The 24,726-nt window shown below is 41.1% G+C and overlaps 1 protein-coding gene across 1 annotated transcript in view; it reads right to left on the bottom strand.

Moving 5' to 3' along the window:
• Positions 1-6,685: 6,685 nt before the first annotated feature.
• LOC103221007 (uncharacterized) overlaps positions 6,686-24,726 on the bottom strand; it is a 51,529-nt gene continuing 33,488 nt past the window's right edge. The window contains exons 5-6 of the mRNA XM_073022711.1: positions 24,452-24,499; positions 6,686-10,285 (exon numbers count right to left, since the gene is read on the bottom strand). The gene's annotated coding sequence lies outside the window, so the exon portion shown is untranslated. The remainder of the gene's footprint in view (positions 10,286-24,451; positions 24,500-24,726) is intronic.

Genomic DNA, 24,726 nt, shown 5'->3' with positions numbered 1-24,726 from the left:
ATCCAAGGCCACCTTTTCCCAGCCCCAGGTCTGTGCAAGGCTCAACTTTCCTGGAGGTGAAGTCCTCAGGAGCCACTACACTAAGGGTAGTTAACAGCCTGCCCTTACAGTGCACTTCCCAAGTGCCAGCACTGTTGAGAGTTTTTGTCTAACTCATCTCATTGAATCCTTATAACAGCCCTATGAGATGGGGATTATCTCCATTTTTCAGATGGGGAGACTGAGGCATGGAAAGGGGGCAGCGCTGGGATTTGTATATAGCAGTTTGGCTCCAGAGCAGTGCCCTTCACTGTTGGGAGGCACTGCCCCGTGTCTCCGTAGCACAAGCCAGGGTGGAGATTTGGCCTGCATCATGCACCAAGGAACCCAAATGTTCTAGAGATGTGATCTGTGGATGTTTAGTTGGCACAGATGATAGCATGGCATCAGAATCAACCATCACCTCACTTGGAACAGGGTGGGAATCTTGTTCAACCTGACACTCTCCTAAGGTTAGGGCTGCTGGGCCTGCAGAGGTTGCCTGGGGTCATGCAGCTAGAAAATGGCAAAGCAAGGATCAGATTCGAGGTCTCCTGGCAGTATCCTGTCAACTGTTCCATATTTTTTTTTTTTGTCCCTGCCGGCCCCCACAAGCCAAAGGCCCCACAGTGGAAGGCAGGGGTGGTGAGTGGCAGGTGTCTGTTGGAGATTTCCTGGGAGAGAGGGGCCGTGTTGACTGATCGCCAGCCCCTGCCCTGGCTCTGGCTCCTCGGTTTCCCCTCCATCTGGTCTTTACTTCCATCTGGTCCACTGTAAAGAGGACTGAGGAGAACTGGAGAGACGTTTGGGTCCTACTCTCCCTGGGGTGAGGGCTGAGCAGTGACCCTGAGGGCCCTCTGGCCGGCCTGGGAACCAGTTTAGGCAGGTCTCACCTCGGGGCTCTCCCAGAGCTCAGCGTGGATTAGACTGGGACCAAGCACGCGGCCAGGTCCCAAAGGGGAGTCTTTGGCCTGGCACGGAACTACCTGTGGATAAAGGAGCCCACTGGGCTGTCATCACAGGTAGCGGCAAAGGCTCTGGATGAAGTGTCCAAACTGGTTTAACACCCTCTTGGTATGCCTCTTATTTTGTGGGTTTATTTCATTCACCTGTTAAGAACCTTCCCTTCCTTAATCTTTGTTACCTGAAGAATGAATGTCTGGATAGGGGTTTCCTTTGTTTATTTTGTTTGTTTAAGGGCTGTACTTGTGTCTCCTGTTGGGCTCAGCTGGTCTGCACTCTGGGCCCCCAGCCCACAGGCCCCCGGCTGGCAGGCTGGAGTTCTAGTGATGTGTGGACCCAGATGCAGAATCATTTCAGCGGTTAGAATATGAGGCCCACTCTTTAGCCCATGTGTGATTAGGGGAACTTGGGATCAATTCCTTGACCCCAGATATTCCTGACTCCACATGCCTGAGGACCCTAAATGCCACCAGTAGATATAAGGTTCCTTCTTCCATCAACTTCTTTTAGACCATTAGTAACCTATTTGTTTATTGTGGCACAAAAATATATAACATGAAATCTACCTTCTTAAAGTTTTAAGTGCAGTATTGTTAACCAAATGCACACTGTTATACAGTAATAAAGATCTCTAGAACTTTTTCATCCTGCATGACTTAAACTTTGTACCCACTGAACAGTGACTCCCTGCTTTTCCCCCTCCAACCCCTGACAGCTACTTTCTGTTTCCAAGAGTTTGAGTACTTCAGATTCCTCATACAAGTGGAATCATGAAGTATTTGCCATTCAGCAACTAGCTGATTTCACTTAGCATAATGTCCTCAAACTTCATTCACGTTGTAGCATGACAGGATTTCCTTCCTTTTTTAAGACAAAATACAATTCCATTGCATGTATGACCACATTTTCTTTATCCATTCATCTGTTAATGGACATTTAGGTTGTCCTGGGCTGTGGACCAGTACTCTCTGTGGCCTGTTAGGAACCAGGTTGCACAGTAGGAGGTGAGCAGCAGGGGAGCAAGCATTACTGCCCGAGCTCTGCCTCCCATCAGATCATCAGCAGCGTTAGATTCTCATGGGAGCAGGAACCCTTGGCTACTGTGAATACTGCTGCAATGAACATGGGAGTACAAATATCTCTTTGCGATTATGATTTCAATTCTTTTAGATAAATACCCAGAACGAGGATTGCTGCTGTATTAGTTCATTCTCGCACTACTCTAAAGAACTACCTGAGACTGGGTAGTTAATAAAGAAAAGAGGTTTAGGCCAGGCATGGTGGCTCACACCTGTAATCCCAGCACTTTGGGAGGCTGAGGTGGGCAGATCACGAGGTCAGGAGTTCAAGACCAGCCTGACCAACATGGTGAAACTCCGTCTCTACTAAAAATACAAAAAATTAGCCAGGCAAGGTGGTATGCACCTGTCATCCCAGCTACTCAGGAGGCTGAGGCAGGAGAATCGCTTGAACCCTGGAGGCAGAGGTTGCAGTGAGCCGAGATCACACCACTGCATTCTAGCCTGGGTGGCAGAGCAAGACTCTGTCTCAAAAAAAAAAAAAAAAAAAAAAAAAAAAAAAAAAGAAAAGAAAAGAAAAGAAAGAAAAGAGGTTTAATTGACTCGCAGTTCTGCAGGCTATACAGGAGGCATGACTGGGGAAGCCTCAGGAAACTTACAATCATGGCAGAAGGCGAAAGAGAAGCAAGCACATCTTCACATGGCAACAGGAGGAAGAGAGTGAAGGGAGAAGCACTACACACCTTTAAACAACCAGGTCTCGTGAGAAGTCTGTCACAAGACAGCACTAGGGGGATGCTGCTAAAAGATTTGGTACCAACCCCATGATCCAGTCACCTCCCACCAGGCCCCTCCTCCAACACTGAAGATCATAGTTCAGAATGGGATTTGGGTGAAGACACAGAGCCAAACTATATCAGTTGCATCATGTGATAATTCTATTTTTAATTTTTTGAGGAACCTTCATACTATTTTCCACAGCCACTGCACCATTTTACATCCCTACTGACAGTACACAAGGGTTCTAATTTCTCCACATTGTCACCAGCACTTGTTATTTTGGTTGTTTTTTTGTTGTTTTTGTTTTTGTTTTGACAATGGCCATCTTAACAGATACAATGCTCATTGTGGTTTTGATTTGCATTTCCTGAGTGATTAGTGATGTTGGCATCTTTTCATGTACTTGTTGGCCATTTGCATAACTTCTTTGGAGAAAAGTCTATTGAAGTCCTTTGCCTGCTTTTTAATCAGGTTATTTTTACTTTTGTTGTGTGGTTATTGAGTTGTAGGAGTTTTTAAAACTCTATATTTTGCTTATTAAGCCCTTATCAGTTATATGGTTTGAAAATGTTTTCTCTCATTCCATAGGTTGCCTTTTCACTCTATTGATTGTTACCTTTGCTGTGCAGAAACTTTTTCGTTTGATGTTGGCCCACTTGTCTGTTTTTGCTTTTGTTGTCTGTTTTTGGTGTCATAGCCAATAAATCATTGCCAAATCTAATGCCATGAAGGTTTTCCCTTATGTTTTCTTCTAGGAGTTTTATAGTTTCATGTAACTTATGTTTAGAACTTTAATCTGAGTTAATTTTTGTGTATAGTGTAAGATAAAGGTCTAATTTCATTTTTTTGCATGTGGTTATCCAGTTTTCCCAGCACCATTTGTTGAGAAGACTATCCTTTCTCAATGTGTAGCCTTGGTACTTCAGGTAAAATCATTTGACTGTCTATGCATAAGTATATTTTGAGGCTCTCTATTCTGTTCCATTGGTCTATATATGTCTGACCTTATGCTACTACCATACTGTTTTAATTACTGTAGCTTGGAATATGCTTTGAAGTCAAGAAGTGTGAGGCTTCCAGATTTGTTCTTCTTCCTCAAGATTGTTTTAGCTATTCAGGGTCCTTTTTAATTCCATAAATTTTAGGATTTTTGCTATATCTGCAAAACAATGGCATTTGGATTTTGATAAGGATTACATTAAATCTGTAGATCATTTTGGATTATATGCACATTTTAATAATATTAAGTCTTTTAACTCAAGGGTTCCCAACCCCTGGGCTGTGGACCAGTACTGGTTCTTGGTCTGTTAGGAACCTGGCCACACAGATCTAGAGATCTGTAGGAGGTGAGTGAGTCTAGAGAGTGAGTGAGATCCAGAGATCTGTAGGAGGTGAGCAGCAGGCGAGTAAATAGTACTGCCTGAGCTCCGCCTCCAGTCAGATCAGCGGTGGCATTAGATTCTTATAGAAATGCAAACCCTATTGTGAACTGTACACGTGAGAGATCTAGGTTGTGTGCTCCTTACAAAAATCTAATGCCTAGTGATCTGAGATGGAACCATTTCATGCTGAGACCATCTCCACACCCCCACTGCAGTCCATGGAAAAATTGTCCTCCACAAAACCAGTTCCTTGTGCCAAAAAGGTTGGGGACCACTCTTTTAACCTATGAAAGCTGTCTTTGCATTTATTTGTGTCTCTTTAATTTCTTTCAGGAATATTTTATACTTTTCACAGTACAAATCTTTAAGCTTATCCCTAAGTATTTTATTTTAACTTGAACACCCAGGCTGTCTGACTAGAGCCTGCATTCTTAACCTACCTCTGCTGCCTCTGCAGACATGGCCTCTGCCTTGGGGCAGCCAAAGGCCAGCATGGTAGTGGGGAAGGAGAAGGGGCCAGCTATGGCCCAGTGGGGCCACAGGAGAACACAGAAGCCAAATACTTTTCCCCAGGGTGACCTGGATTTGATTATTTGTTCATTTTCACTCAGGTTTTCAAAACAAAAAAAAAATCCTTTCAAAAAAAGCTGTTAGACAAATGCTGAAACTCTGACTTGCCTGCCCCTGCTTAGCAGCCGTCATTGGAACCAGGGGAAGGCTCCGGCTGGCTGCTTCTGGTCAGGCCTGCCAGCCTCCTGGGCTGGCTGAGGACACTCACAGGGGGAGCAGGTTCCTCAAGACAAGCCCCCTTCGCTGGCCCTGGCTTGCTCCCTCCTCCCTCCCTGTCTCTTCCACCTCTATGTCCCCTTCCCTTGGACTGCCTCAGGAAAAGGAAGAAGAACGTATTTTAAAAAAAGAAGTTTAATGAAACCAAACACTTGTATTTCCAACTGTTGACATTGGATTTGTGCTTCTCCAACTCTGCCATTTGGGACAAGTCTTTCTCCTCCTCTCTTCACCCGATGGTGTAATGCAAACAGACCATAAAAAAATAAACTTTCCCCCCAAATATTATCTTAGGCCTCATTTTATCATGCTTCCTTGAGCTGTCTCTGTAAAAGGGAAGAAAAAGAATGTGAGTTTTATTTTGCACCAGGCTGGATGGAGAAGGCCCTATAGCTGGCTCTTCCCAGTGTGGACTCTCTCCTTTGACTTGTAGTCTCCTTCCCAGAGCACTCAATGGCTGTTCCATTTCCATTTGTGCCTCACCTAGGTCCCCCACATCAATTCTCCAGTTCTTGTCCATTCATCTGCAAAATGGGCTAATAACACCTACCTACAAGGTTGCTGCAACACAAAGGGACTCAGAACACAGGGTGGGTACAATGCAAGGGGAGGCGGTGGGCTCTGATCTAACTGCAGAGAATATGCCCCTGCCTATATGCAGTCTTGCTCCACTTAAAAGCAAAACAAACCAACGAGTGAAAACACTCTGTGATGGCCAAAACAAAACACAACTGCAAGGTGAATTTGGGCTCGAAGCTACCTGTTTTCAACTCCACAAGGACTAAGTGAGACAATATTTGAGAGAGAGGCCTTAAAATCCACATTCCCTAGAGTGGAAAATGCCCACAATTTACCTCCCAAGGTGAGTGAGCATGAGGACCTTCCTTCCTTGAAGGTGGGCTCTGATGGGATGGGGAGATGGGAAGAAAAACTGAGATTCACAGGGCCTAGGGTGACCTCTCAGGAGGTCAAAGGACCTGGGGAGAGAAGGCTGGGCCGATGGGGCCCAGGTTGGCCTTTACAACAGTTCGACAACATTCAGATCTTAGCAGCTAGTACCTGGATGTGACAAAGCTTTGAATTCTGAAGAAACAAACAAAAAATCGGCGTTTACCCTGATGGTCCCATTTGAACTGCATCACTGGTAACCAGAGTAGAACGGGAGACATTTCAAATTGGAATTTTGCCATTCTGAAACCCCAAATAAATGAATGGGTCTAGGCTGAATCTTGGAATGAAACATCTATGGTTATTATTAAAATAATAATTATTTTAAAAATGATTACACGTTCTGGAGAACAAAGGCACTACCACCTATGATGTTGTCTTGCCAAAAATAATCAAACCCACATTGGATCAAGCCTATAGATCCAACTAGCAACTTACAGGAAATATAGGGGCCAGAGGAACACATCAACAACACCATGGGGGTGCAAGTGGCAAAATCCACGCTGTGGGAAACTCTACCAATGATCCAGTTCTTATAACACATACATTCACAAGGGGAAAGGAGTGTGGTAAAGGGGAAGTCTGTACATTAAAAGAGACTTTAAAATATTTTAAAAGTAAAACTAAACCACAATGTTGAAGAATGCACATGTGGACTGATAATGGCGTGAGGAAAGGAAGGAGGGTGTTTCCATACAAGGCAAGTAAGTGGTCACCTCTAGAGGGCAAAGAGGGAGGGTGAGGAAACAGTCTTTTTCTATTGCTTATAACAGAATACCTGAAACTGAGTAATTTATAAAGAAAAGGAATTTATTTCTTACAATTACAGAGGCTGAGAAGTTCAGAGTCAAGGCACCACGTCTGGCAAGAGACTTCTTGATGGTAGGCACTTTCTGCAGAGTCCTGAAGTGGTACAGAGCATCGCATGGCAAGGGGGCTAAGTGCTAGCTCAGGTCTCTCTTCTCCTTCTTATAAAGCCACCAGTCCCACTCCCATGATAGCCCATTCACCCATTAAGCCATTGGATAACCTTCACTTTTTAATGATTTATTAAGTTATACATTTCTTTTCTGTGTCTGTGCTAAATTTTTTATCATATAAATATTTTTTTTAAGTACATGCCCCTGATTCTTCCTCTACTCCTAGCCCCACAAATTTGGAGCCCTTTTGACTATCAGCTGCCAATTTCTGGGTTCTAAATTCTGCCCAGCTTTCTATCCTCCTTTTCCTAGATTACCTCCTGATTATATTTTATATCAATCATAATGAGTTGTTATGCTATAGAAACAAATAACCCCAAGATCTCAGTGGCTTAAAACAAAGGTTTACTTCTTGCTTATGCTACATGTCCATCATATCTCAGCAGGGGGCCTCTGCTCACCTTTGTTGCTCAGAGACTTAGGCTAACAGAGCAGCCACCTCCTCTGATATCCTCAGGGTCTAGGACGGGATTGATTGTCCATCAAATGGTTTGGCATGGAACTGACACATGTAACTTCTGCTCACAATCCATTGGCTAGACTGGTCACGTGGAACCATCCAACCACAAGGAGGAGGAAGTGCTGTGTTGTAAATATGCCCAGAAATATTTGGTTGGTATACATTAATAAAGCAGTCCTTGCTTTTTATGGAACTGATGTACACAAGTTTCAGTTTAGTGAAATAATACCAGTTCCCAACAACTAGTTCAAATTTCAGTCACCACAGTATATTAACTATAATTGCATAAAGTACAAACTTCATTGCCTGCTTGCCGGTCCATAAATTATGACATAAATAACAGATGCACATCATGATGAACCAATCACATCACTTCTTTCAAAGCCTGTCCATGATTAGTCATTGCACATCTGTTATTCAGTTCATGCCCAGACAGCAAAATGTGAAGTTGTGTTGCTTCCTTGTCTTCCAGTGATAAATCCATGTGACGAAAATGTTACAAAATTGGATCATTGATAGAGGGTAAGCGAACAAAAATAAAAATGCAACAAAGAAACAGAATGTGATAACGCTGGCAGTAAACTGTATGTGATTAGACTGAAGATTTGAAATTGGCAAGAGCAGAGCAAAGATCAGATGCACCATGGCCTGCATGGAGCTATGGAACAAACTGCACTGGAAAAATCCAATGTGTATTAAAAACAAGGTAATGTTGCTTCATCTTTTAGTTTAAATTACAATACGAACAGAAAGCTGCTTATACTTGGAGAGTTTTCCACTTTGGATTGAAGACTGTAATATTTCAAAATCCGAAGTAGTTTGGCTTGCATCCTGGCCAAGGCATTGATCTTAGTTGCCACATTGAAAGAAAATGGTAATTACAAGGATACTGAAGAAGAATCTTTTACTGCCAGTAAAGGCTTGTTTCCCCATTCCAGAATTTCGCATGAACTGATTGATGTCAAGCTACTAATGAAGCTGCTAGCACAGGTAAGGATGTAGCTGGGAAATTTGCATCCAGATCCCAAGAAAATGAAGATGTCCCAATGGAAGTGGCACTGGCAAAAAACTTCATCTTCAAGGAATTCTTACAGATACTTTATGACATTGCAAGAGCAAAGGATAAAACATCACAAGCTGACTTAGAACTAGACTACACTTAGAACAAAGTACGACAATTCACCAAGGCATAGAAAAGTTGCTCCAGCTGTATCATAAGCTATACAGCAAGGGAAAAAAGGCAAGAACTGAGCAAACGATGTTTGATATGTGTTTTACAAAGAAATAAAACACCTTAATTCTCAATGTTTCTAATGTTTTAAATTACAATGTAATAAATAAATATTAGTTTTGTTAATTTTTCATTTCCCTATGCATTTATAACCAACAGTAAGAGAATGTTTAATGTTTTGACAAAAATGTTTAAAGGTCACAGAACAACTGTAATTCTTCCCACTGATTATTAAGATTGCTTTGCGGGGTTTCAGCTTACACAGTCATTTTAAGGGTCTTGCACTACTATGCAAAATAAGGACTTCCTGTATACATAACTGGTTTATGTGGAATTAGATTCCAATTTCCCCATGTCTGTCTGTGCCAATTCACTTGCATGGAGTGTGAGAAAACTCCTGGAAAAAAGAATTTGAGCCATAGGGTTAGGTAGGAATAGGGATTCCAGGTATAGTTTGGAGGCTATTAAACCCTAACCCGATCCAGCCACCTTGATGGCCTATGTGTGACCCTGAGTGAGAAAGAGCTTTGTAGATAAAATGAGACCAACTGCACCCACATAGAGCCCACCACTCTGCTGTGGGATCCAGAGAGAAGAATGTCTACTATGCAAAGGAATGATGTTTTTTTCATTTACTGTATGGAGGTGGGGTGCATAGATATATCAAGCTACAACCGAAATAAGGACTCAAAACCTGGTTTGGGCTGAGCATCCATGGGACCTCCCGGAGCCATCTAGGCCTTCTGACAAGGGTGAAGCTCCCAGAACCTATCTGATGCCCAAGAGCAACAGTGCTGGTGGGAGCCTCTGCTCCGGGGAACAGAGAGGAGGCCATCAACACTGGGGTATAAGCAGCAGCCTCAGAAGAGGGTGGAGAGCAGTGGCCAAGCAGCAGTGTGATCTGTTGAGAATGTGTGGGCTCCTGATGATCACTCAGGTGTTCTGGGGAGGAAGCAGGGTCAGTGTGGAGAGCCCTGCAAGGGGGCTGAGGTTCTGAAGTTATATTTAGTGGGACCTCTAAGCTCAGGACATTTACACTATGTCAACGTACTATTTTTCATGCTGGCAGTGAGGCCTGGGAACATTAGGACTGTTTATATAGGTAGGGTGGCTATATAATTCATTGTTCAAACTGTGGATATTTTAAAAGTAAAAAGCATTGCTACTAATAATAATTAAATCTCTTGGTAATGAAAGTCACAAATGGACTGTCCCAGCCAAACCAGTCTGTAGGGTCATCTTAGTTACAGATGCCATGCAGGTAATTGTGAATTAGAAGTCAAATCAGAATTAGTAAAAATGAGTGAATTTGCTGGTGTTGCTGCAACTGGTGGTGCAGGCAGAGCTCCCTGGAAGTGGACTCTGAGATAGAGATGAGCGTGCAGGACACTTACTAGACAGTGTACCCAGGATCAACATCTATGGAAGAGAAGGGAGAAAAACAGGATTGGGCAAAAGAAGATGCTGGAATGTCTGTCAGTCTCATCAAAGGCCTTAGCTGACCCCATGGGGAACTCTGGGCCGGGATGACCCGCAGAGCTGCCCCAAGTTGGGGTGAGGCGGATGGGCCTCCATTCTCCACATCAACCAGTCTTGGATTTGGCTGCCCCAAGCTCTCTCTCCAGCGGAGCGTAGGTTTCTGGAGAGTGCTGACAGGTGGCAGGACTCCCAAAAGTCCTGAAGAGGGGTCAGGGTGGTATATCACAGCATCCACAGCCCTAAAGGAGAGGAGGGTCTGAATTAAAAATATTGGTATAAAGGTATGTACTTTAAGGTCAGTCATTAGTCAAATCCTGCCAGAGATCCTGCGGCATCTGTTTTGAAAAAGAGGTGAGAGTTGATGGAATTAGCATGCTAGATGCTTATATGCAAATGGTGTTACCAAAAAGGGGGACTTAGTCTCTCAAATCAGTAAAATAGCACCAGTCTTCTTGGTACTACTTGGAAAACTTTTTCCCTAGGTAAACTTCTCCCCAGCTCTATTTGGTAATATCTCTATTTAAGACATGCACGTCAGGCTTACTATGTTCCAGGCACAGTCTGAAGCACCACGGAAGTATTAATCCACTTCATTCTCATAAGAAAACTATGAAGTAGGCATTACAGACAAGGAAACAGAGACCCCTGCGACCAGGTCATCTGCCTCAAGTGGTGGTGCCAGCATTTGGACCCAACTCTCACATCTCCGGAGACTCTGCTTTTCATCATGCCACGCTGGCTCTCTGGTCCACCATTTAATTTAGTAAGTACTATATCGTTGCAATAAAATGTAACAAGTATCCAACTGACAGCTCCTGTCAGTTGCCATATTCAATCTTTGAAGAAAATAAAAATCTCTGCAGTGATACAAAGAAGTAAAATAATAATAACAGAAATACCTAACGTGTTGAGGTTTGACTCTGTGCCAGGCACTGTACTAGCAGCCATCCATGCAGCACACCTCTTTACTATGCAGAACACTTCTTGCTGGCCTTGAAGGAGATTCTTATTTAATTGGGAAGTGAGACCAGAAACAGTTACATAACCATATGCAAGGCACGTGTGATTAACAGCTCTTACGTGCGAGACAGGCTGCCACTTGGCAAAGTGGTCAGAGAGGGACAGTCTGGGTTCAGATCCAGGGGATTTAGAAACACTGAAAAAAATTATGGGGCGCCCTTCCCCATTATTAAAAATAAGTGATAAACAACAAAATTATAGTAAAGAAGTCCAAGAAAGTTCATGTCTTTCCCATTATGATTATTTCAGTACCTTTAAAAGAAAATTTCTCAGAACAAATTCTTGCCAAACAATGCTTTTAGTTGCTCATGCTTTGCTGGTGCAAGCTCTAGGGTGATTTTCAGTTAGTGTAATTCAGCCCTGAAGAAAGAAGAGCTTACTGTGGACCCATCAAGTCAGAATGCTTCATGGACCTCAAAGACAGCGGGATTAAGAAAGGAGAGAAATGAGGAAAGGGTATGTCCAGAGGGAGGAACAGGGAGGAACTGAGAACGTTGTCCTCGCTGAAACACAGGGAGTGTGCAAGGGTGCACCTAAGCTGGGCAGATGGATTAGGGCCACATTTAAAGGCCTTGATTTTCTGGTCATTATGGGCTTGTAATACGTCCCATAAGCCGTGGAAATCTATGGAAGGGTACTGCAATGTTGTCCCTGCCATTGTCTCTCCTTCTGGTAATCTGAACACCCAGGCAGCCAAGGTGCTCAAAGATCTCTGGAGCAGAGCTCCAAGCAGAAGGGGTCTGGGATCCTTGGCCACCCTGTAGGCAGCTCGCCTATACTGTGGCTCTGACACTGCGGTTACTGTAAATTCAGGAACTTCCTCATTGCTCAGTTGCCCTTCCAAGGGGACCTTACCAACTATAGGCTTTGGGCAGCTGCCTAGAGTTGAGGGCTGACCCTAAGGGGCCCTAGGCCTCCCTCTATCCTACTGCCCAACCATTCTCCTGTGGTCTTGCAAACAGCATTCCATCAGGTATAAGTGCTTCAGCCATCTTGGTTTCATCTTTCCGTCCATCCTCTGCTGAACTGTTAAAGCATTTTATTCCACAAACAAATCTGATCTTGCAACTGCTCTGACCTGAAGCTTGCTGCAAGGCAGAAGAATGGCAGGAATGCACTGGGATCAGTGTTACTGTGGATGCATTGCAAGAGAAGGGCCGGGGCTTGGCTATAGCATCAGATACTGGAGGCAGACCCAAATTCTTAAAGACCCAAGGCAGCAAGGCCATGTCTCCGGCTCTGTTTCTCCCAGGAACAAGAGGAACATGATCGAAGTTCGGGAAGGTGCTTCATAGAGTTTTCCCCTCTGTCAAGGAGTTTTAAGCTGCTGGTTTAAATTGCTGCCCTATGAAGAATTTCCAGATTATTGGTGGGGCTTTCTTTTTCTGAAGAAAAATTTCAAACATTGTTTTTCCACCTTAGTTTTATGCATTCAGGTCAAAGTTTCTGGCTCCTGTTTTTGGTAGAATGAAATATCCCAACCTGGCTGAATTCAGGATGGAAATGTTTGTGGAAATTTTGGCCCGGCCCCGCTAAGTGGAGCATGTGGCTAGAGAGGCCCCCAAAACCCAGAGGAACTGGCTACCGACCACCAGCGGGCTTGGTCATGTGTGCATCTGTCCAGACAGCAATTTTTCCTCCCTGGCTTTAGTTCATGCTTTCTGGTTTCACAATATGTTCCTGTCCCTCAAGCCCTTCCCAGTCCTTTCCATGAAGGCTTCCACAAGCTCCTCCAGGCCACAGTGGCTTGTCTCTGCTCATACAAGAGTTAGACTATGTACAGTACGATCCAGGACTTAGTTGAACATTCTCGCTGCTTACCAGTGAGCCTCCTTTCCCTATGAAGATGGAAAGCATGCTGAAAGCAAAGAGCATGTTTCGTCAGCATTGGGCTAGTATACAGTGTAGGTGCATAAAATATTAATTATACTGATTAAAAGATGGGTCAGTCAAGGCTTTTCCCCAGGATGTTGATCTAACACACACACACACACACACACACACGATGGAAAACATATTTACTGGATTCTTCCCAGAGACGTGAAGGGGAAGCAGTAAACTCTGATCTATCTCATGAGAAGCAAAGTGTGGCTGGGAGAGATGCTCAAGGACTCCCAATAGACAGTTGCAACACATTTTTTCCTAAGGGGTTGGCAAGTTTTGCCCAAAGCCAAACTGATTAGGAAGACAGAATGAAGACTTGGCTACTGTTTCCCTTCACCAGGCAAAGCTCAGCACGACCTTTAAATGCATGTGCCCAGATTTGTTTGAAGAGCATTGTCTTCAGTCTGTTTTAGCTGCTATAACAAAATGCCATAAACTGGGTAGTTTATAAACAGAAGAAATGTATTTCTCACAGTTCTGGAGGCTGGGAAGTTCGAGATCAAGGCATGAGCATGTTTGGTGTATGCTTATGTCGAATAGGAGTGGTGAAAGTAGGCATCGTTGTCTTGTTCTAGTTCTTAGAGGAAAGGCTTTCGGCTTTTCCCCATTCAGCATGATGTTAGCTATGTGTATGTCACACATGGTCTTTATTATGTTGAGGTATGTTCCTTCTATGCCTAATTTGTTGACAGTTTTCATCATGAAGGATGTTGAAAAATATGAAATGATTTTTCGCATCTACTGAGATGGTGGTTTTTGTCCTTAATTCTGTGGATGTGATGTATCACATTTATTGATTTGTATATGTTGAATGAGCCTGGCATCCCTGGGATAAATCCCACTTAATCATTATGTATTATCTTTTTGATGTGCTGTTGGATTTGGTTTGCAAGTGTTTTGTTGAGAATCTGTGCCTCTATGTTCATCAGGATATTGGCTTGTAGTTTTCTTTTGTTGTTGTGTCTGTGTCTAGTTTTGGTATGAGGATAATGCTAGCTTTGTAGAATGAGTTAGGAAGAATTCATTCCTCTTTAATTTTTTGGAATAGTTTGAGGAGAATTGGTGTTAGTTCCTCTTTATAAGTTTGGTAGAATAAAGCTTCATTGCTTTATTCTACCCAGTCCTGGACCTTTCTTTGCTGGGAGACTTTTTCATTACTCCTTATGGTTTGTTCAGGTTTTCTGTTACTTCCAGATTCCATCTTGGTAAGTTGCACGTGTCCAGGAATTTTTCCATTTTATCTAGATTTTCCAGTTTATTATCTTGTAGTTGTTCATAATAGTCTTTGAGGGATTTTTTGTATTTCTGCAGTATCAGTTGTAATATTACCTTATTCATTTCTGATTTATTTTACTTTTTTTGAGTCTTCCCTCTTTTTTCTTGGTTAGTATAGTTCACAGTTCATTAACTTTGTTCATCTTTTCAAAAAACAACTTTTGTTGGTCCTTTTTTTTTAGTCTCTATTTGGTTTAGTTCTGCTCTAATCTTTATTATTTCTTTCTTCATGCAAATTTGGGGTTTGGTTTGTTCTTGCTCTTCTAGTTCTTTGACATGCATCATTGGGTTATTTATTTGAAATCTTTCTACTTTTTTTAATGCAGGCATTTATTACTATAAAGTTCCCTCTTAGCACTGCTTGCTATATCTCACAGGTTTGGGTATGTTATGCTTCCATCTTCATGTATTTAAATATTTTTAAATTTTATTTATAACATCTTCCTTGACCCATTGGTTGTTCAGGAGCATGTTGTTTAATTTCCATGTATTTGTACTGGTCCCAAAGTTCCCCTTTGTTATTGATTTCTAGTTTTGTTCTACCGTAGTCTGAAAAAATACTAGATATGACTTTTGATGTTTAGGAGAATTTTTGAGACTTATTTTGTGGTACAACATATGGTCTATCCTGGAGACTGTTCCATGTGCTGATGAGAAGCATGTGTATTCTGCAACTGTTGAATAAATGTTATGTAGATGTCTGTTAGGTCCATTTGGTTTAAAGTACAGTTTAAATCCAGTATTTCTTGGTTGATTTTCTGTCGAGATCATCTGTCTAATGCTGAGAGTGGAGTACTGAAGTCCCCAACTATTATTGTATTAGAATCTATCTCCCCCTTTAGATCTGATAAGATTTGCTTTCTATATCTGGGTGCTCTGGTATTGGGTGTATATATATTTAGAATTATTAAATCCTCTTGTTGAATTAATCTCTTTATCATTATATAAATGACCTTCTTTATTTATTTTTACTATTTTTGACTTAAAGTCTTTTTTATCTGATGTAGGTATAGCTATGCCTGCCTGGTTTTGGTTTCTATTTGCATGAAATATCACTTTCCATCCTTTCACTTTCAGACTATAAGTATCTTTACAGGTAAAGTGAGTTTCTTGTAGCATATAGTTGGGTCATACCTTTTAAAATTTTAATCCATTCAGCTAGTCTGTATCTTTTTGGTAGAATATCTTATGCTTTTACATTCAAGGTCATTGTTGATATTTGAGGACTTATTTCTGTCATTTTGTTGTTTTCTGGCTGTTCTGTATAACCTTTGTTCCTTTCTCTCATTGTTTATCAATTTGGTTTTGTGTTTTTTTGTGTGTGGTGGTAACATTTGAATTCTTTCTCTTCCTCATTTGTATGTTTGCTCTACCAGTGAGTTTTATACTTCTGTGTGCTTTCATGATGGTAGATATTGTTCTTCTGCTTCCAGGTGATGGACTCCCTTGAATATTTCTTGTAGGGCTGGTCTATGATTTCCCTCAGTTTTGCTTGTCTGGAAAATACGTTATTTCTTCTTTATTTTTGAAGGAAAACTTTGCTGAGTATAGTATTCTTAGCTACTAATGTTTTTCCTTCAGCACTTTGAATATATCATCCCATTCTCTCCTACGCTTTTACTGAGCAATACACTCTTATATGTAACTAGATGCTCTTCTCTTGCTGCTTTTAGAATTCTTCCTTTGTCTTTGACTTTTTGACAATTGACTATAATGTGCTTTGGAGAAGACCTTTTTGGGTTGTATCTATGTGGGATTCCATGAACTTCCTATATCTGGATGTCTAAATTTCTTGATAGACTTAGAAAGTTTTCAGGTATTGTTCTGTTAAATAGGTTTTCTGAGCCTTTGTCCATCTCTTCTCCCTGAGAAAATCCCAAAACATGAATATTTGGTCACTTTATAGTGTTGCTTCATAGATCAGTACTCTTTCTTCATTCTCTTTTATTCTCCTCCTACTTTTTTATTTGGCAGGGGAGGGGTCTGATTGGATTGTTTCAAAAGACCTGTCTTCAAGATCAGAAATTCTTTCTTCTACTTGATCTAGTCTATTTTTGAAGCTCTTAATTGTATTTTTTATTTCATTCATTGAATTCTTCTAGGATTTCTGTTTGGTTCTTTTTTATTGCTATCTCTTTGGTGAATTTCTTATTCATATCCTGAGTTGTTTTCTGCTTTCTTTGTACTATTTATCTGAGTTTTCTTGTATCTCACTGAGCTTCTCTAATATCATTATTTTGAATTCTTTTCTAGGCATTTTATAAATTTCTTTTTCACTGGAATCTGTTACTGCAGAATTATTGTGTTCCTTTGGAAGTGTCATATTTCCTTGCTGTTTCTGTTTCCTGTGTCATTACATTGATATCTGTGCATCTGGTGTAATAATAATTTCTTCCAGTTTTTTGAATTGGCTCTCATGGGGAAGACTCTTTCCTATAGATGTATCGCTGGTGTTGGTTGGGTAGAGTACATTAGCTTTGGTTCTGGGTGCATGCAGGTGTGTATTCTCTGTATGATTTCTTTGGCTGTAAACAGTGTCAGTGATGTCTGTGATTTCCTCAGTGGCTTAGGCTGTGGTTGTTAGCAGAGGCCATCTGAGGCTTTGCTGGAGACTGAGGTGCCAGGTAGGCCAGCTCTCAGGTATACCTGAGTAGTGACAGTAGTGGGCCAAATGTGCCTTTCCTTGAGTTCCCAGGTGGTATACATGGACACCACTGTTAGTGGGCCCAAGTGGGCTGATTCTTGGGCTTTCAGACAGCATATTCAGTTGCCATTAGTGGCAGTGGTGAGCCAGGCAGATGGGAAGGTCCTGCGTCCCCTGGGCAGCATGTGATGGCAATAATGGTGGTGGAACAATCCTGACATTCCCAGGTGGAAGGTGCTGGTGTTAGTAGTGGCAGCAATGGGCTGAGTGGGCCAGTCTCTAAGGCCCCAGGTAGCATGTGTGAGTTGGTGCCAGCAGTGGTGGCAGGCTGGGTGGGCCCATCCTCAGGCCCTAGGAGGAGTGCACAGATCCCCGCAGTGGTGGATGGGGCGAGATGATTCCCAGGTCCCCAGGAAGCATGCTTGGGCACTGAGAGGGGTGGTGCCAAGTGGGATGGGCCTGTCCCCAGGCCTACATGGGTGCAGGCTGTAATGGGCAGGGTAGGGAAATGCCCCTATCCCCAGGCAAAGTGCTTGGATGGTGGCAGCAATGGTGGCAGCGGATGGGAAGAGCCTGTCCTCGGGGTATGTATAAGTGTGTAAGTGTGCTGCAGCCCTGTTGCTGGGGGTTGGGGTTGCTGTCAATGGCAGTGTCCCCAGGCAGGTGACTCTCAGGTGCTAGAGAGCATGACATTCAGTTCCCTTTGTCCTGGGGTAGCCTCCCCAGTGTGCTGCAAAGTGCAGGACACTAGGTGTGCTAGAGTGTTGGTGCCCCTGTCATACTGCTGGGTCCAGCTGGCTTCGTGCCACTGCAATCCTCTGGGTGGATGTAGGATGATGTCAGTGGGGCTCTAGGGATGTGAAGACACAGGAGCTGTTGGACCCCAGGACAGGATGCAGTCTGATGGGGTCTGGGCTCTCAAACTGGTGCTGTGCTGCAGCTGTTTGGTCTTAGGGGTATATGAACTCACCCACCATAAGCTCCCTCTCTAGAGCAATGCCATTGCATGGATTCCAGGCAGCTCCATATACTGGACTCAAGGCCTGCAATGAGTCTTTATTGAAACACACTATGTGCCTAGTCTCAAGGTAGGCACCATAGGAAGGAAAAAAGCAGAGGCAGGAATGGCAGGAAAGGGCCCACACTGTGGATTTCAGTCCTACACCCTGCTCATCCCTCCCTGCGCAAGCTCTCACTGAGGCATAAGCTCTTGCCTAACTGCATTCACTGTAGTATAGCTCCTGGAGTGACACCAGTCGCATGGACAGCCCTTGTTTTCAGCAAGAACAAGTTATCAAGATCGAGCTAGCAAATCTTCAGGGAAGACAACCTGGCCCTAACTTCTGTCATAACATTTTTCTTTGGTGATGAAGCATCGCTGGGTTTGTTGAAAGCTCATTCAGTGTTGCTAATGCTCAAGCACTCAGGCATTCCTCAGGTCCAAGCAGAGGATAGGGTGGGGAGTAGGCAGGCAGTTCTTGGCCAATTAGCTCAGAGGCACAGTTGTGCTGTCGAATTCTATGCTCCCTACACTGTATCTTACAAGTAGAGTTGTATTAGAATAGTATGCATAAAATTGTAGATTCTGGAGTCAGACTGCCCTGAGTTCATTTCTAGGCTCTGCCATTTGCTGGCTATGTGACCTGGGCAAGCCTCAATTTTTAAGCTATTAGTAAAGTGATACTTTGCTTCCTGCTTAACTTGGATAAAGTCCAATTTATCTTACTTTCTTTTGCAGATTGTGTTTTTGGTTTTGCATCTACGAAATATGGCCCAAGGTGTCTTAGTCCAATTTGGGTTGCTATAACAGTATACATGAGATTGGGTAATTTATAAAGAAGAGAAATTTACTTCTTATAGTTCTAGAGACTGGGAAGTCCAAGATCAAGGCAACAACAGGTTTGGTGTCTGGTGAAGGCCTGGTTTCCACTTCAAGATGGTGCCTTGAACACTGTATCCTCCAGTGAAAGGAACATTGTTGCTCACATGGAAGAAGAGTGGAAAAGCAAAGGGAGAGAACCTACCCCCAAGGCCTTTTTCAAGAGGCATTAAACCCATCTATGAGGGTGGAGCCCTCGTGGCCTAATCACCTCTCAAAGGCCCACCTCCCAATACCATTACATTGGCAATAAAATTTCAATCTGAGATTTGAAGGGAATATACATTAAAACCATAACACAAGGTCACAAACAATTTATCCTATATTTCATGCTAGATATTATAGAGTCTAAGGTTTATATTTAGGTCTGTGATCTATTTTTAGTTTTGAATACGCTACAAGGTAAGGAGGGTAGTGAGAGGTTCCTCCTCTCTCTTTTTGTCTTTTTCCTCCCTTTCATTTTTTTCTTTCTTTTTTTTTGAGTATATGAACATGTAATTGTTCCAGTACCATTTATTGAAAAGGACATTCTTTCTTCATTGAATTACCCCTGTACCTTTGTTGAAAGCCAATCAATAGTATATTTATGGATCTATTTTAGGACGCCCTATTCTGTTCTACTGATCTACACATCTGTTCTTTGGTCAAGAAGACTATCAACTTTGTCTTTCTTTATAAAAAATGTATTGGTAACCCTAGGTCATTGGTACTTTCATATACATTTTATAATGGACTTATTAATTGTTACAAAGAGAGCCTACTAAAATTTCACATTGAATCTATAGACAAATTTGGGGAGAACTGACTTCTTGACAACATGGAGTCTTGTAATCTGTGAACACAGTCTATTTCTCCATACATTTATGTCTTCAACTTATTTCAGCAATATTTTGTCATTTTCAGTGTATAGGTCTTGCACATCTTTTGTTAAATTTATACCTAAGTATTTTTGTCATTTTTGTAAATTAATGGTTTCCAATTTCATTTTCTAATTTTTTGCTGCAAACTAATAAAATATAAAATCAATTTTTATATATTCACCGTGTAACATGTGATCTTGCTAAATTCATTCATTAGTTCTAATTGTAGTTTTGTAGATTCTTTAGAATTGTTTGCACAAAAAAATTATCGCCTGCAAATAGACACAATTTTACTTCTGTCTTTCTCATCTTTAAAAGCTTTATTTCTTTTTCTTGCCTTAGTGTAATGGCTGGGACTGATAGTACAATGTTGCATAGAAGTTATAAGAGTGGGCATCCTTGCCTTGTTTCCAAACTTGCTAGGAAACCATTCCATATTTCATCATTAAAGATGCCCTTTATCAGGTTGAAGAAGTTCTTTTCTGTGCTAGATTGCTGAGAGTTTTTATTGTGAACATATATTAAATGTTGTCAAATACTTTTTCTGCATCTATTGAAAAATCGTATGGTTTTTCTACTTTATTCTCTTAATGGGGTATATTATATTAATTTTTTGAATATTAAACCAACCTTGTATTCCCAGGATAAGTCTCCCTTGCTCATGATGTTTTATTCCTTTTAATATATTGTTGGATTTAATCTGCTGATATTTTGTTATAAATTTTAGCATCTATGTTCATGAGGGATGTTGGCCTATAGTGTTCCCTTTTGCAATATCTTTGTCATGCTTTGGTATTAGAGTTTTGCTGGTACCATAAACCAAATTGGGAGGTGTACCCTGTCCTCCTCTAGTTTTTAAAAGTTTGTGAAAGTTTGATATTATCTCTTCTTTAAATGTTTGATAAAATTTATCAGTGAATTACCCGGGCCTATAATTCAGATTCTCTATTTCATCTTGTGTAAATTTTGATGATTTATATTTATATAAATTTGTCCATTTCAACTATTTTGCAGAAATTATTAGTATAAAGTTCCTTAAACTATTCTTATATTCTCTTTTAACATTTTAATATCTGTGATTTCTGTGGTGATAAGTCCTCTTTCATTCCTGATATTAGTAATTTTTGTTCTCCATTTTTCTTACAAAGTCTGAAAATTTATCAGGTTTTATATTCTTTACAAAGAACTAACTTTAGGGTTTACTCATTTTTTTAATTGCTTATCTGTTTCTCATTACATTGACTTCTGCTCTTTATTATTTTCTTTGTTTTACTTACTTTGGTTTACTTTGGATTTGAGGTGGAATTTTAAATCACTGAATTTAAACCTTTCTTCTTTTCTAATGTAAGAAGTCAAAGCCATAAAACTCCCTCTAATCACTGTTTTAGTTTATGTTGTAGTTTCCCTATCATTAAGTTTTAAATATTTTATCATTTCTCTATGATTTCTTCTTTCACCTATGGCTTATTTAGAAGTGCAATATATTTATTTGGATTTGTCCTAGATAACTTGTTTTAATTGTCCTAGATAACTTATTTTAATTGATTCCTAATTTAATTACATTGTGATCAGAGGATCTATCCTACTATTATTTCAATCCTATAATTTATTTTAGGATTTGTCTTATAGCCTGGGATATGGTCCTTGTTGGTGAGTATGTACAGCTGGAAAAAATGTGTATTCTCCAGTTGCTGGGTATAGTGTTCTATAGACATCAATTAGGCTGGGATGTTGATATGGCTGCTCAGATTCCCTATGACTTTACTGAATTTTTTGTCCTGCTTTCTACCAATTGCAGAGAGAGTATTCAAATACCCCACAATAATTGTAAAATGTTCTATTTCTTCTTTTATTCTGTCAAGATTGTCAAGATTTGCTTTATGTATCTTGAGGATCTATTCTTAGGCACATATGCATTTATGATTATGACTTCCTTATTAATTGACTCTGTTTTTAAAGTTCATCTCCTCTAGTCAGCATAGAGTTGGATCTTGCTTTTTAAAGAACAGTCTATTCTGGTAATCTCTGCCCTTTAATTGGGATATTTTGTCCACTACCATTTAATGTAATTATTAATAGGATTATTAATAGACTGCATTTCTTTTTTGCTGTCCACTTTGTTTTTAGTTCCTCTGTTCCCCCTTTCCTACCTTTTAAAATTGTTTGAATACATTTTATAATTTTGTTTTAACTTATTTGTTAGATTTTTAGATCTATCACATTGGATTCGTTTTTAAATGGCTGATCTGATTATCACACAAACATCCTTCTGTTTTCACAGTATATTTAGTTAATATTGCATTTCTTTACATAAAATGTAGAAACCTTGAAACAGCATAAGTCCATATACCACTCCCTCACCACCACTGATAGTCCATAGTCATTTGAGTCATGGCCCCATAAGTGATGGGTCATTTTTCTCTGGGTACTTGCAAGATTTTCTCTTTATCTTTGGTTTTCAGGAAGTTAATTATGATGTGCCTAGATAGGATTTTATTCAAAATTATCCTGTTTGGAATTCACTGTGCTTTTGGATCTATAATTTATATCTTTCAACAAATTTGGAAGTTTTTCAGCCAGTATGTTTTCAGATATATATTTTTTCTGCCCCATTATCTTTGTTATCTACATCTGGGACTGTAATTAACTGCATATGGAACATTTGTATATTGTCCCATATGTCCCTGAAGCTTCTTCATTTTTTCAACTTTTTTTTCCTCTTGTCTTTAGATAATTTCTATTGATCAATCTTCCAGCTCACACACTCAGCCATTCATTAGGAGAGTGGACTTACATTCTACCAGGCCTGTTTTCGGTTTAAATTTGAGGCCACAGCTTAGATGTTAAAGTACAATAGAAGTTTATTATGCTAAGATTTAAGAGCTTAATAGAAGTTAAAAGTTTTAAGTTAAGAGTTTAATAGAAGTTAAACTTTTAAAACTATTTAAAAGTTTAATGGAAATATAAAGTACAATAGAAGTTTATAATGATAAGATTTATTAATATTAACCATGTAATAACATGATTTCAAATAACATGATTCAAAATCTATCCTCACCTTGACTCCTCTTTAAAGAAAAGGCTGAGATTTGGCAATGAGTTTGTAACTAGGAGCTAGGGATCTGGTTAGGAGATAGACACTCAAGCAGAGCATACAACATGGTGTGAGCAGGTGCAAAACTCTAGACATGAACAAAGCACCATGGGAGCACAGAGGTGCACTTTGTTGCCACTACCCCAGGGAGTCAGGGAAAGCCTTCAGAAAGTCGGTATTTTATTAGACAATTTAGATAGCAAGAAAAGCCAGGCTTTGCCAAAAAGAAAGAAGAACACTCTAGGTAGAAGGGCTCTGGGAAAGGCCTGTCATGGTTTGGGAAGAGGGAGAAAAGGGAAGGACATGATGCTCATGTCCCCCAAAAGGGCAGTGATGGTGTAGGAGGCCAGAAGAATAGCCTGTGTCAGGCCGCCCTGCACTGAAGACTAAGCAGAGAAGAAGTATGTGCTTGTTGCATCATATGAAGGTTCTGATGGTGAGGAGTAGTGCTCCTCCTTTATCCTGTGAAGAATAAAATAAGCTCTTTGTTCTCAAAGAACTCTCAAACTGCCTTAAAAAAAAACAAATCAATCTACGTGAAACAAAAAGAAGCAGAACACTCACCACCATTCCAATTCTGGCCACCATCTCTCACTTCGGCTGCAATACCCTCTGAAGGGCCTCCCTGTTATTACCTTTGCCCACCTCCAGTTCATTTCCATATTTGCAGAAAATCACCTTCTTAAGACATAAATCAGAATATGCCCATCCATTGTTAAAATCCATTCAGTGGCTTCCCACTACATGTAGGATGTTCTGTGTCCATGCCACTGCCCAACCTCACTCATCACACTTAGTCACAACAGCCTTCTGGCTGATCCCAGTCAGGCCACACTCTCATGGGCATTAGAGCTTTGTGTTGCCTGTGGCATCTGTCACTGTTGCCACTTTCCTCCCAGCTCTGCATGGGGCTGGCTCCTTCTCTGCCTTTAGATCTAGCATAACTCTTCTCCTCAGATAAACCTTCCCATTAAAGCCCATTCTAATGCTCAATGTATTCCATTCAAAGCATTAACAATTTGTGGCCCTTTCATTTATTTGTTTACCTGATTCATGTCTACCTCCCTTACTGGGATTTAAATGACAATGGCAAGAACTTTGTCTGTCTTGTTCTTCATTAAATCCCCAATGCCTAGTATAATGCCCAGAATATAGTACTCAACAAATATATGTGAATAAATGGTTAAAACTCAATGCTAAGGTGGTGTTATCTACTCTGTGTGTCACAGAGAAGGGAAATGACTGGGGGTAAAGGATCAAAGCCGGGAGAGAAAACCCTATTTGAAGCAGGTGGCCCTAGTTGCCACATGATCTTGCTACGGGTTTTGTAGCTCCTTAGGGAGAAGGAGTAGCTTTGCCTGTTAAAATGATGCTTTGGGTAGACATCTAGCTCTCCTGTTTCCCAGGCACACTCTGTTATGCACAATTCAGGATTCCACACTCTCTAGAAGGCCCCTTGGATGCAAGTTCATTCTACCTTCCCCTCTTCTTGCTTCTAAGCCACGGGATCATTTTGAAGAACTTGCATGCTCCATCTACAACCCAACTCCTGGGAGAGGAAAGCAATTCTGTTTCCTGGGGGTTTACTTCTTACTCTTGAAGACAAGAATAAGAGAAAAGACGTCATTCTTGAATCATTGAGTTGCTGTCTTTAAAAAACCATTGCTATTTGTAAAACTGGAATACATTTTTTGAGCTCTCCTGTCTGAAACCCAGGCTGAGAAATGTAATTAGAAAATGCACACTTACCAAGAGTTGGAAGCCTGGGAGAGTGCCTTCATCCATCCATCCAGTGCACTGGATAGGGAGAGACATAAACAGAGCACATGGTGTTGGCGTGCACTTTTATTGAGTGAGATGTGATGTTCAGAAAGTCTACAGCACATACGTACCCGAGTGGAAATTCCTTCAGTAACGGTGCATTAAACAATCCAGCCCTCTCTTCCCACATACCCCTACCCTACTGCCCCCCATCCCTGCCCAACCCTTTGCTCTTTCTTACACATGGTTTTAGAAGAGCATCT

This window comes from Chlorocebus sabaeus, chromosome 14 (genome assembly GCF_047675955.1).
Source record: "Chlorocebus sabaeus isolate Y175 chromosome 14, mChlSab1.0.hap1, whole genome shotgun sequence".
Lineage (NCBI taxonomy): Eukaryota > Metazoa > Chordata > Mammalia > Primates > Cercopithecidae > Chlorocebus > Chlorocebus sabaeus.
The sequence above is the reverse complement of the archived record's forward strand: the minus strand, read 5'-3'. Positions and strand labels throughout refer to the sequence as shown.